Here is a 14,875-nt window from a genome sequence, read left to right as displayed (position 1 = left end):
AAGGGGGTAAAGCCTCGGAGGGATCCAAGTCCGGCCCCGGGCCGGACGCTGCTCTGGAACCATCAATGGTTCCAGAGTCCGACAGGCGGCGCCTTCATAAGAAGGGCAAGCCTACGATGCCGACGCCCTCCGTCCATCCGGAGGCGCCGGACAGTTTGCTGGAGGTGCTTAATGGCGCCTCCATCGACGAGGAGCACCGCACTGTTATGAGTGCGGTGATTCAGAAGGTTCGGTCCGCCAAGAGCGGGCTGACAGAAGCCTGTACAAGCCTGTTAACAGGCTTTGAGGTACGTGTTCAAAAACATATAAAAATGTTACCGCATAGACAATAGCCCCTGATGCTCAGTTCGGCGTTCGGAAAGAAAAGCCGAGCTGAGGATCTAAAAAGATATACGCAGGAGTCTAATAAAAATGTGTCAATATGGGAATGCAGGCTGCGCTGCTGACCTCTGCCGCACTGACTGCGGAGGTCAATGCATTGAAGGAAAGCCTCGAGCAGTCCGAGAGCGAGCTCGGCCGTGCCAAGAAGCAGCTCGAGGATAAAGAGGGTACGTAGTACCGCATGTAAATGTATATAGAAATACTTGGTTGCAAATAATGACAGGATCAACGTAAATGTTGCAGGGGCCACGACCGAGGTGGCGACCCTGAAGGAGGCGGTCTCCAAAGCTGAAAGCAGTGCGGCCTTAGAGCGCACCGAGCGAGAGAAGCAGGAGGCGCGGGTGGCGGAGGTGCGGCAAGAGCTCCAGGCTCTCGTGGAAAAACACGAGAGTTTGGAGCATGACTCGAAGACTCGAGAGTCCGAGCTCGCCTTGGATCTTGAGAGTGCCAAAAACGCTAAGGCCGAAGCCCAGAAGGCCCTCCAGGAGATCGAGGCGATAAAGAAAATAGCGGCGGGTAAGGCATTCTTTATGCAAAGCAAGCATGTAAGAGTAAATTATCTATTACTTACCCGAATCCGGAGCTCTCCAGGAGCGTTCGCCGATCTGCCCCGTAGTGTGTCTGATGCTGCCGCGTTCTACCGAGCCGAGGAGGGGAGCTCGATGGAAAAAGGTGTTCTGGTCTCAGTATGCTGAGGCCGAGCCTCCGGTGCCCTTGAGCGACCAGCTGAAGCAGCTGGTCGAGCTCCACAAGGTGGCCGAACAGGCCATGAAGGGCCTCATAGTTCGTCTATGGCCTGGGGAAGCCATGCCTGGGAGCTACTTCGGTCTGGTGCGGCGACTGGTGGACGCTTGTCCGTGGATTGAGGTCATCAAGCGCTCCATCTGCATTGAAGGTGCCCATCGGGCACTTGCCCGTGCTAAAGTGCACTGGGGCAAGCTGGATGCGGAGAAGCTTTTGACGGATGCGCCACCACCGGGCAAGGAGTATCGCACGCCCGAGATGTATTATTAGGGCGTCCCGAAGGGTGCCCGCCGTATAGCGGATGAGTGCTCCAAAGATGTATTTTTTGAGTAGACTCGCATTTGTTATCATGTACGCTGAAAACTTTGTTCATGTGCGTTAAGCAACGCTTGTTAATTTAAAATATTACCTTCTGTGCGGCCGTTTATCAAATCTGAGAGATGCAAGTCGTCGGCTTCGACCCCCATGCCACGAGTGCTGGGGTGTTTGGGATAAACCTGAGCGCTCTTGTTCCCATTCTTGGGTCCATCTAGGGAGGCGCTCAACATAACGAACCAGGCCGTCGGACTTATAATGCTTTATCACTCTCACTTAGCCATAGAATTCCATAATTTTAAATTTCGGCGAAGCCCCTAGTATTCGGAAGACCGAGTTCGGGGCGCTATCCACGCCTAGGCCGGATAAGTCCGTTCCTCGCTCTAAGCGGCATAAGTCTTTAAGGACTCGTAAAACCTCGTGAATAGCGACCGGTCTCTCGCACTATCATGACGGTCAGTTTTAGCTTTCTCTACTGAGGTGTTAACCCAGCTCAACTGGGGCACAATCGCAGTAGTTCTCCCAGCGCTACCTTAGCCAACATTGCGGAACATAAGGTACCAAAACATGGGAGCCGGGCAAACCCAACTATTGACCAAAGACATGATTCGGAGCCGATGCATATAGTGCTATAAGTTCGGGGTGCCGCACTCATGAGAGTGTTCGGTCTTCTCACACCATGTTAAGGGGTGTTTAAGCCCCTGGTGTATTGTCCGTACCAAAGTGTACGGTTGCAGAATGTCATGACTGAACATATTTGTATATAAAAAATAGATGAGCACAATAATAGATAAGAGCTATGTATTGTTTATTAAAAAAGGGCTGCTGCGAAAGCAGAACGATACAAGTAGTGCGATAAGCAAGAGATGGGATTATTTGACATGTTCCCCTCCAGGGGCAAGCTGCGGGATTTTAAGTAAAACAGGTATTAAGATCGTTATAGAGACCACCTGGACATTTGACGCGGCTTGTTCTCTCCCTGGTTGCTGCATCGTGTGTTCGGCGAGTGTATTGCCGGACAGGCCTTCCGAATAGTTGGGTCCTGAAAGTGTGTAAAAAGGAAACGGCAAAATAGGGAGCCCCTTAGTGCGATTGAGCCGCATTTTGGGCGTGCCGTAGTTGTGCCCCTCCCCTTATTCCCATGGTATCTCTAAGGCGTAATTATGTACGCGTGGTACCAATATCACCTTTTGGCAAGGGCTGGGGTTAGGGCCGCACTGCTATGCTTGCTCGGAACGTGCCAGCCGGGTTTGTTGTATGTTACTTCGGGCTCGCTTGACATTGTCCGGATGTTTGACACCTGGATTGGAGAATTTCCTTGAGAGACTACTCTGTACTTCCGCCGCTAGGGCTGCCGTGTGATCCTCCGTTCGGAGAGAGCGTTCGGTGTTTCCATTTACCGTGATGACTCCGCGAGGTCCTGGCATCTTGAGCTTGAGATATGCGTAGTGCGGCACCGCGTTGAATTTTGCAAATGCGGTTCGTCCGAGCAGGGCGTGATAGCCACTGCGGAATGGGACTATGTCGAAGATTAACTCTACACTTCGGAAATTATCCGGGGATCCGAACACCACTTCGAGTGTAACCGAGCCTGTACAACTGGCTTCTACACCTGGTATGACGCCTTTGAAGGTTGTCTTTGTGGGTTTAATCCTTGAGGGATCGATGCCCATTTTTCGCACTGTATCCTGATAAAGCAGGTTCAGGCTGCTGCCGCCGTCCATTAGGACTCTGGTGAGGTGAAATTGGTCGATAATTGGGTCTAGGACCAATGCGGCGAATCCGCCGTGACGGATGCTAGTGGGGTGGTCCCGTCGATTGAAAGTGATCGGGCAGGAGGACCATGGGTTAAACTTTGGGGCGACTGGCTCCAATGCATAGACGTCCTTGAGAGCACGCTTCCGCTCCCTTTTGGGGATGTGGGTTGCGTATATCATGTTCACCGTCTGAACTTGCGGGGGGAATCCCTTCTGTCCTCTGTTGTTCGGCGGCCGGGGCTCCTCCTCGTCATCGCTATGCAGCCCCTTGTCTCTGGTTTCGACACTTAACTTGCCTGCCTGCTTGAACACCCAACAATCCCTGTTGGTGTGGTTGGCCGGCTGTTCAGGGGTGCCGTGTATCTGGCACGAGCGATCGAGTATCTGGTCTAAGCTGGATGGGCCCGGAGGGTTTCTTTTGAATGGCTTCTTCCACTGACCGGGTTTAGAGCCTCTGAATCCAGCATTGACTGTCGTATCTTCAGTATTGTCACCGTTGATGCGGCGCTTATGCTTGTTGCACCGTGACCTGCCGTTGTTGTCCTTGGTATCCGAATTTCCAGGGCTCTTGGTTATGTTATCGCTATGAGCTAGCCAGCTGTCTTCTCCCACACAAAAGCGGGTCATGAGTGTCGTGAGGGCTGCCATAGATTTCGGCTTTCCCTGTCCTAGGTGCCGGGCAAACCATTCGTCTCGGATGTTGTGCCTGAAGGCTGCGAGGGCCTCCGCGTCTGGACAGTTGACTATTTGATTTTTCTTGGTTAGGAACCGTGTCCAGAATTGTCTGGCCGATTCCTATGGCTGCTGGATTATGTGGCTTAGGTCATCGGCATCTGGTGGTCGCACATAGGTGCCCTGGAAGTTGTCAAGGAATGCAGATTCCAGGTCCTCCCAACAACTGATTGACTCTGCTGGCAGGCAGTTAAACCAATGTCGAGCTGGTCCTTTAAGCTTGAGCGGGAGGTATTTGATGGCGTGTAGGTCATCACCACAGGCCATGTGGATATGAAGGAGATAATCCTCGATCCATACCGCAGGATCTGTTGTGCCATCGTATGATTCGATGTTCACGGGTTTGAAGCCCTCGGGGATTTGATGATCCATTACTTCGTCTGTGAAGCATAGTGGGTGTGTGGCGCCCCTGTACTGGGCTATATCACGACGCAGCTCGGACGAGCTTGGTCTGTTGTATTCAGCCGGGCCGTACTTATCATGTCCGGAGTGACGGCTAGCGTCACGTGAAGCGGGGCGCCCATGTGATCCGTAGATCGATCTTGTTTGCCTTTCCTTATTCTCCAATATGTCTCATAGGTCTGTTGCGTCTCCCCATGCTCTGGTATGTTTTGACCGGTGCCGGGGTGCGGCTTGGGTCGAGGGCCTAAAGGCCTCTCTATCGCGGCCACGGGGTGGCCGATCGGGCGCATCGTACGCTGGTGATGTAGGTTTAGTTGCTTCCTCCTCTAGTTGGGGTAGCATCCTGCGCTTTGGGTAGCTCTTGGAGGGGTGTTCGAGTGTATACTCTTCGGCCGCCAGGACTTCAGTCCATCTGTCGGCTAGCAAATCTTGGTCAGCTCTAAGCTGCTGCTGTTTTTTCTTGAGGCTGTTTGCTGTGGCCATAAGCCTGCATTTGAAACGCTCTTGTTCGACGGGATCCTCTGGCACAACGAATTCGTTGTCGTCGAGGCTTGCCTCATCTTCGAAGGGAGGCATATAATTTTCGTCCTCAACCTCTCTGTCGGCCGCTCTATCATGAGGGCTGGCTCCTTCGTCCTCCTACACTGAATCCTGCTGGAGGGGGTTGTCTTCGGCACTGTCCGGCGTGTTGTTATCTCCGGTGCCGGAATCGCCGTTTTTACTTTGGCGGGACTTTAGAGCGGCGTCGCTGACATCGGCGCTTGGGTTGCTTCTTGGAGGGATCGTCCTCCACTTTTTCCTCGCCATCCCCTGCTTTGGGGGTGTCCACCATGTATATGTCATATGACAAGGTGGCTTTCCAGTTCCCTATAGGTGCTGGTTCTTGATTGTCTCCTTCATCGGCGTCCATACGTCGATGTCTTCGGAGTCAAAGTCGAGCATGTCGGTTAAATCATCGACAGTGGCTACGAAGTGGGTGGTGGGTGGGCCTCGAATTTCTTCGTCGTCCGTATCCCAACCATGCTGACCGTAGTTCGGCCAGGGCTCTCCTGACAAAGAGAGAGACTTTAGTGAATTCAGGATATCGCCAAAGGGCGAGTGCTGAAAGACGTCCGAGGCGGTGAACTCTATGACCGAAGCCCAATCGGGCTCAATCAGAAGAGGTGCGTTGATATACGGAGTCCGGAACGGAGTCCGGCACCTTAGAGTCACGGGCCTTGCGAAGGACCAGGCTAGTATTCGGCTCTATCACCGTAGAGATTGCGGCTTCCGAGGTGGCGTCCAACCGTCCATCCCCGACTAGCGCCGTAGGCTCTGAGCTAATGGTCGGAGCGGACGCCTGAGCGGCGCTCTGGGCGCTGTCCGGCGGCAGAGCTAGATCATGCCCCTCATGACAGTGCGGCGCGCTCGGCCATGGCTCGAATCCGTCGAAGATCAAGTCCCCGCGGATGTCGGCCGTGTAGTTTAAGCTTCCAAATCTGACCTGATGGCCAGGGGCGTAGCTTTCGATCTGCTCCAGATGGCCAAGCGAATTGGCCCGCAGTGCGAAGCCGCCGAATACGAAGATCTGTCCGGGGAGAAAAGTCTCACCCTGGACCGCGTCGTGGTTGATGATCGAAGAAGCCATTGGGCCTAAAGGTGACGACACAGAGGAACTCCCAATGAAAGCACCAATGTCGGTGTCAAAACCGGCGGATCTCGGGTAGGGGGTCCCGAACTGTGCGTCTAGGCGGATGGTAACAGGAGACAAGGGACACGATGTTTTTACCCAGGTTCGGGCCCTCTCGATGGAGGTAAAACCCTACTCCTGCTTGATTAATATTGATAGTATGGGTAGTACAAGAGTAGATCGACCACGAGATCAGAGAGGCTAAACCCTAGAAGCTAGCCTATGGTATGATTGTTGTTCGTCCTATGGACTAAAACTCTCCGGTTTATATAGACACCGGAGAGGGCTAGGGTTACACAGAGTCGGTTACAATGGGAGGAGATCTTCATATCGTATCTCCAAGCTTACCTTCCACGCCAAGGAAAGTCCCATCCGGACACGGGACGGAGTCTTTAATCTTGTATCTTCATAGTCTGGGAGTCCGGCCGAAGGTCATAGTCCGGCCATCCGGACTACCCCTAATCCAGGACTCCCTCAACGGCCTTACGCTGGGGGCCTCTCCTGAACCCCTGGTCCGCCGTCTCAGGCCCCCCATCCTTTCCGGACGGGGCGGCCTCCTCCTCTTCTTCTTCTTCTTCCCCTTCGGGGGAGGAGTGCGCCTCGTCGTCTTCGGACGAGGCTTGTGCAACCTTACTTCGGAGACCCTTTCGGGTCCCCGGGGCCTTCTTATCGGCCTTCTTCTTCGGCCCCTTATAGGGCGTCGGGACCAGCATCTTCGTCAGAAGATCATTGGCTGGGCTTTCTGGCAACGGAGCCAGACTGTCAATCCACTCCGCTGTCTCCACATACTCCTAAACAAATATACACAATCACTTAGGAATTCTCCATGAATACATTGTGAAGGATAGAACCCGGTGGCAGCCTGAGAACTCACCTGGGTAGGGTGCCGTGCGGCATGGAGCCCACGGTCCTCGGTTTTGAGAGGAGGTATTTCGGTGGCCTTGAACAATGCCTTCCACGCGTTCTTGTGCTTCATGCCATAGAGCCTCTGGAGCGTCCGGTGTTCGGCCAGGACGAACTCCCGCAGATTGAATGCCCGCCTTTGGCACAGCAGAATCCGGCGAATAAGCATGACCTGGATCACATTGACAAGCTTGATGTTCTTGTCCTTCATGCCCTTGATGCAGTTGATGAGTCCGGTCAGCTCTGTAGATTCGCCCCATAACAGGCCCTTCTGTTCCCAGGAGGTGAGCCGCATAGGGGTTCTAGTTCGGAACTCGGGGGCCGCCGCCCAGTTGTCGTCGCGTGGCTCGGTGATGTAGAACCACCCAGATTGCCACCCCTTCATGGTTTCTGCAAAGGAGCCGTCAGGCCAGGTGACATTAGGCATTTTGCCCACCATGGCTCCTCCGCACTTCGCTTGCTGGCCGCTCATGATCTTCGGCTTCACGCAGAAGGTTTGGAGCCACAAGCCGAAATGAGGCTTAATGTGGAGGAAAGCCTCGCACATGACGATGAACGCCGAGATGTTGAGGACGAAATTCGGGGCTCGGTCATGGAAATCTAGCCCGTAGTAGAACATGAGCCCGCGGATGAAGGGGTGGAGTGGAAACCTCAGTCCACGGACGAAGTGGGCAAGGAACACGACCCTCTCGTGGGGTCCTGGAGTCGGAATGACCTGCCCGCCGTCTGGTAGCCGGTGCGCTATGTTTGCGGCCAAGTATCCGGCCGCTCGAAGACTTGCGATGTTCTTCTCCGTCGCAATGGAAGCCACCCACTTGCCTCCTGCTCAGGACATGACTAACTGTGCGGAGAAGACCTAGACTAGGGCGCTGGAGCTCGAGGGGGAAAGAGTATGCGGGGGAGGAAGAAGGCGTGGGTAAAAATGAGGAACTCTTATCCCTTTATAGAGGTGACGAAAGTGGTGCGCCTCCCCACTAGCCTGTTGAGAATCGCTTACTTCCCAAGCACCACGATTGATGGCACGGGGGGATTACCCATAGCCGTATTGATGAGAATCCCGTGATAAGGGGACATGATCTCTGCTTTGACAAGACGTGTCAAGGAAACCGCCTCGCAATACGCGCTCTGGCTGGTTGTGAAAAGAAAAATGGTTCGATCTGATCGTAATGACATATCACATCGTCTAAAAAGTTGTCAGCTGAAGTATCATTCTCTCTATGGTGGTATGTGAAGATTATCTTGCAGATCCGGACACGGCCTGCGTGTTCGATAAATAACCTTGGAGTATTCGGAGGAGGAACCCACCTTGCAATGCCGAAGACAAGACTGCGCGCCGGACTCATCGTCATTGAAGCCTAGTTCAGGGGCTACTGAGGGAGTCCTGGATAAGGGGGTATCCGGACAGCCGGACTATATTCATCGTATGGACTATAGAAGCGTCAAGATACAAGACTCAAGACTTCGGCTCGTGTCCGGATGGGACTCTCCTTTGCGTGGAAGACAAGCTCGGCGATCCGGATATTATATCTCCTTCCTTGGAACCGACTCCATGTAAACCCTAGCTCTCTGGTGTCTATATAAACCGGAGAGGATGGTCCTTAGAAGGCCGATCACAATTACAATCATACCATCATAGGCTAGCTCTTAGGGTTTAGCCTCTACGATCTTGTGGTAGATCTACTCTTGTACTACACATATCTTCAATATTAATCAAGCAGGAAGTAGGGTTTTGCCTCCATCGAGAGGGCCTGAACCTGGATAAACATTGTGTCCCTCGCTTCCTGTTACCATCAGCCTAAGACGCACAGATCGGGACCCCGTACCCGAGATCCGCTGGTTTTGACACCGACGGCGAGGTTGCAAGATGACATGAAAGCCTCGTTTGAATAGGCTACCGGCGTCATCTGGCAACTAAGGGAGGGCAATGAGAGGCTCCGGGCCGAGCGCGACCTGCTGAGGGCGAAGATCGTCCGAAGTGCAGACCAGCAGGAGGAGACCAATGCCTTGTTGAAGAGGGCCAGCGTCATCGTCAAGAAACTTATGGATGAGAATGACATGCTCCGCATCAAGCGCCAAAGGCTGGTGGAGGAATCCGTGGATGCTCTCAAGCAGCGTCTTGAGGACAGGAAAGAGCTCATCGCCGCTTGCCGCGGAGACTAGTTCTCGCGGCCTGCAGCAATGCATCAAGAAAGCAGAGATCAGCGAGCCAGATCCTTGTCTTCCTTCTTCTTTTGCCCTTGTGTATTTCGGGAGTAGCCGCATGTGGCTTTTTTAATTATCTTCCTGATTATGTAAGACAATTATTATCCACTGTCGTCGTCCTTATATATTCATCAGTCTTGCTATATGTCGTAGTAGATGTTATATAGGTCCGTCGGATCTTACATCAAGATTTGTGCTTTCAGATTTTCTTTTTTCTCACTTAAATCTCAGTTGAGTGAGACATAGCCATGCCATTAAACAGGGGCTCGGGCGCCATTAATGGAGACCTTGGGGGAGAGGTGGACGGTAGATGGAGGTCAAAGGGCTCTCCTCCCGATAAGCACACGCAGGGGTCTGATCGCATGCCTCTCGTACTCAAATAGCTACCCTGCACGGCGCCTCCTAGCTAATAAAAAGGGGATGCGTGGCGGCACGTAAATGGTAGTAAATAGAACGCCCACGATTTCAATAATACTTGTGTTTCCGATTGTAACGTGACATCACTTGTTCCAAAATGACTTTGTTGATTGTTAATGTGTGCGCCTTCGCAAATCGGACTGCAAAATTACCACAGCATGTTGGTGCCATGTCATGGCACCACGCCAAGTTTCATTATTTTCATGCGTGTTTTGGATTTACAGGAATTAAAAAACTAAGTTTCTCAGTGTTTCCAGCCCAGCCACGACGCCCAGAATTTTGAATTTCATTCCCATTTCTTGCATGGAACCTAGAAATTTACCCGAGGACACACATGTGATTTTTCAACCAACTTTGGTGCACTGGAGCATGTGCTTGTATTTCAAATTTGAATTATGCACACAAAGATGACATGTTCCCTCTCAGAACCACGAGCCTTCTTGAGAGAAGCTCCGGTTTGCAAGAAGCTTATACCAAAATTTGTTCCTATTTGAAAAAAATAATACCACAGCATGGTACTACCATGACATGACACCATGCCAAGTTTCATGATTTTAAAACCAAGTTTCTCAATGTTCTCGACCAAGCCACGATGCCCGGATGTTTGAATTTTATTCCCATTTCTTGCATGGGACCTAGAAATTCACCCGAGGACACAGATGTGATTTTCAACCAACTTTGGTGCACCTGAGCATGTGCTTGTAGTTCAAAATTGAATTATGCACATTAAATGACCAGAAACTCAATTAATGTATAAAAAAGGCCAAACGAACCCGGAATAATTCCAGAATTTAGCAGGGCACTCATGTAGTTCTATGTTGCCTTTGTAAATAAACTCAAGGGGGGCAGCATATATCGTTTCGCACTCAAAGGTGGCACGTTCCCTCTCAGAACCATGAGCCTTCTTGAGAGAAGCTTCGATTTGCAAGAAGTTTATACCAAAATCTGCTCCTATTCGGCCAATTTTTTTACCACAACATGGTAGTACCATGACATGACACCATGCCAAGTTTCATGATTTTCAGACGTGTTTTGGATTTACAAGAATTTTAAAACCAAGTTTCTCAATGTTCTCGGCTGAGCCACGATGCCCATATGTTTGAATTTTATTCTCATTTCTTGCATGGGACCTAGAAATTCACCCGAGGACACATTTGTGATTTTTCAACCAACTTTGGTGCACGAGAGCATGTGCTTGTAGTTCAAATTTGACTTACACACATTAAATGACCAGAAACTCAATTAATGTATAAAAAACAACAAACGAACCCGGAATAATTCCAAAATTTAACAAGGCACTCATGTAGTTCTATGTTGCCTTTGTAAAGAAACTCAAGGGGGGCAGCGTATATTGTTTCGCACTCAAAGGTGGCATGTTCCCTCTTAGAAGCATGAGCTTTCTTGAGAGAAGCTTCGGTTTGCAAGAAGCTTATACCAAAACTTGTTCCAAATCGGCCCAATTTTTTACCACAACATGTTAGTGCCATGACATGACACCATGCCAAGTTTCATGATTTCCAGGCGAGTTTTGGATTTACATGAATTTAAAATCTATGTTTCTCGATGTTCTCGGCCGAGTCACGACGCCCAGATGTTTGAATTTCATTCTCATTTCTTCCATGGGACCTAGAAACTCAACCAAGGACACACATGTGATTTTTCAACCAACTTTGGTGCACCGGAGCATGTGCCTGCAGTTCAAATTTGGATTATGCACATTAAAAGTCCAGAAACTCAATTAATGTATAAAAAGGCCGAACGGACCCGAAATAATTCCAAAATTTAACAGGGCACTCATATAGTTCTATGTTGCCTCTGTAAAGAAAATCAGGAGGGAGGTAGCATATATCGTTTCGCACCCAAAGGTGACACGTTCCCTCTCGGAACCACGAGGCTTGTTGAGAGAATCTCCAGTTTTGCAAGAAGCTTATACCAAAACTTGTCCCAATTCAGCCAAAAAATATACATATGAAAACAGGGTTTAGATTATCCCAAACATCTCGATACCTAGACCAATGTACTATGATTTGAATTCAACATAAAATGGATACAAATATTTGAATTGGAGATCGTATGGTACATGTAGTGCATAGTGAAATATGATTATTGCTATATGCATGTTTTTTGTTATCAAGATAATATTTAAATTATTGTATAACTTGACAACAATCGTATTCAAATAAGGAAAATTGATTCAAATTTAGTCCATATGGTAGACAACAATATATATGTTCACATGGTGGAGTAAAATGTTCATATATGATGGAAGATCAAAATGTATGACTACATCAATTATAAACCGCAAGGCCACCTAATGATATATTTGAATTCAACATAACGTGGATTCAAAATTTGAAATTCGAGATCCTGGCATTTGTAATCATATAAAAAGGGACATTACTCTTTCTTTTGGTGGGAATTGATTTTATTTTTTTTGTTGTTGAGGGAAGTGCGAATCGATTTGGTACTGTACAGGGTAATCTTGTTCTCCCGATTTTTTTTTACATTTTTCTTGTAGTTTTTTCAATGGCATCTATAGCAATATAGTAAAAGGGGACATGACTCTCTTGTGTCTTGTATGATTTTTTTTACACGTTAAGTTTGTTCTGTCGAACAAGGAATCCGCACCTTGTTATCCCGAAATTTTCAAGCTCGAGTATCTTTTGTCTCACCTGCTTTGAAACTCCCGCCTCTTCAACCCGCGCCGCGCCTTGTTATCCTGAAATTTCGACGTGCGCGAAAACTCCCTCCTCATCCGAAATCAGTCCCGCAGCCCAGACATGCGAAATCCCCCTTCTATCCCTCAGTCGGAAACGAAGCTCCACATCGCGGTGTCAAAACCGGTGGGGGTACGCTGGTAACTTACCCTACATTTTGGACAAGCGCGTCCCTACACTTGGCTTCCCCCTCCCTTTCCCTTCATCCCCCCATTCATACACCGAGGCCGCCAAAACCCATGAAACCCCAGGCTCCTCCGTCGGCCTCCCAACCGCCGCCCAGCCAGAGACTCTTCCCCAACTACGTCGTCCACCGCAACAGCTCACCGTCCCTCATCCAGCGCATCGGATGAGGATCCGTCGTCGATCTCATCGTCTTGCCGGATCAGCCGCCCCATCCTCCACCTCCAAGGAGCTGCCCCGATGTTTGCCTCGTCTATCGCACCACCTTAATCCCCACAGCGCCGTCTTGACCTGCCCCACCGGAACCGCATCACCCTCACCAATTCCTCTGATGAAGCCGAGGCCAACTCGGCGCCACCAAGGAGGTTCTGCACTCACCACTGCATTTTATCTTTTATTCGATCTCACGGGGCTGCCGGTGCTTGATACCGAGCAGCCATGGCGGGTCTCCATCGACGGCGCCGTCGCCAGCCACATCATCCACGACGTCTCTCTCCCATGTCGTTGCTTCCTCGGCGGCGACTTCCACACCCGCACTAGCTGCAGCTGCTCCGGCTCTCGCTCGCGTTGTGGCTCTATTCTTGTTGTTGGTCGCGCTGCTGCACTGCTCTTCCTTTCTTTCGTGCTGTTGCTCTGCTCTTGCTCTCGCTCGCGCTACTGCTGCTACTGCTGCTGCTGCACTACCTCCGGCAGCTACAGGAGTTGCTGCTTTAGCACTCGCTCGCGGTACTACTGCACGACTTGCTCTCTGCTAGTGTGTTCCCTGCTCGAGCGTCTGCTGATTTAGATCACTACTTCTCTGCTACTAGTGCTCGAACGCCCTAAACATCTATTGCAATGCTCTGCTACTAGTTCAATCAGTTTCGACAGTAAAATTCAGTTTCGACTGTAAAGTTCAGTTTCTTCAGTTAAGTTCAGAGTGAACAGTACTTACAACATCTGTCGGAGCGACCGTGGTGTGGCTAATGCGTTCTACATCTATCACTTTTTGGTCATATATTTTACATCATCTATTGCAGATGATACTAGAGTCCCACGTTAGAATAACATTGTCTGTCTTGTCCGGCTTCAGCCTCGCCGCCGTACACCTCACCGGAGCTGCTCCAATGATGGAACCGTCCATCACAGCGGAGCAGTACCCTCGGCGCCATTTCCAGAAGCCTCGGATATTCTTCCCCGCCTCCGACAGTCACACCAGCATCACCATCCTCCACGTCGAACCCAATGATGCTGAGGTACACAAGGCTATGCCAAAGTGGTTGTACACTCGTCACATCACTTTTTTACTCTGCATTCATGTCGATCCCTCACGGATCCTTTGCTATGGAACTACTATTCGTGCATTTGGTTAGAAGGAGTGGAGCAAAGCAAAACTGGAGGAATTTTTTCCTTTGGTGTCTCTATCAAAGAAAAAATGTAGGAATTTTAATATTCACTTGGACGTCCTTTTCAAATTAATATGCATGAAGAATAGAACTAATTGCATTACTGGCATAATAAGATTCTTTTTTTTCATTTTCACGCGGTTTGACTTTAATTTGACCACGTTTCTCCATTCCTGTGTTCTTCCCATTCATGTGAACCAAACACCCAGGTTGACTGAAATCCTATGTTTCCAAATGCTCTATTTTGCACGTGCATTCCTATCCTATTCTTGTGTTTTTTCCTGTCCCTGCGTTTATAGAATCCTCCAATTCTAAGGAGCCCTTATAGATTTAGTTCATTTTTAGACAGGCGTCAAAGAAAACTCTCTGTGTTATGTCCTGCTCCTGTCGTGCCGTCATCCACCCCACCCGAGGTGCACCATCGACAGAAACGTTCACTATAGCAGAGACCCCCCCTGCAGACTTTCTTTCGCCGCCTCAGATCATCTTCGCCATTGCCGACAGCCACGCCAACTGCATTACCATCATCGACTGAGCAGATGAACCTGCGGACTACACAGTTTCGGAAGAGAGGTCGCAGTCTTTCGTGTTTGCTTACGTTATACATCGGTTATTATTACCTGCTACTTTATCGTTCAAACTTGAGTTTTAAAATGCCCCTGGGTCTCATATCGAGGCAGCAACGAATAGTATCTGTCTACTATCTGGTTCATCTGGGGTCTTCTATGTGGTTCATGTTGGGTGGGCAACAAACAATAGATGATCCATTGTCTATCTTTTTAAACTGAAGCTATAATCTACCTGCTATCATTAGTTTTGCATCCATCCACTTGTTTGCTACCATCAGCCTTGATTTTTGCATGCACCCTTAGGCCTGACAAAATCTAACTATTTTTTTATTATGCATGTCAGATACTGTACACAATCATACTAAACATGTAGAGAAAAAGAGAAGATCGTTGCATGGGAATGTAATTTCATGCAGACACCGCTCCATGGTGGCCAAAGTGCCCCCCCCCCTCCTGCATTTCTAGATTGTATCCCAGAGGAAGATAACTGTTCAGATGG

Source organism: Triticum dicoccoides, chromosome 7B (genome assembly GCF_002162155.2).
Source record: "Triticum dicoccoides isolate Atlit2015 ecotype Zavitan chromosome 7B, WEW_v2.0, whole genome shotgun sequence".
NCBI lineage: Eukaryota > Viridiplantae > Streptophyta > Magnoliopsida > Poales > Poaceae > Triticum > Triticum dicoccoides.
The sequence above is the reverse complement of the archived record's forward strand: the minus strand, read 5'-3'. Positions refer to the sequence as shown.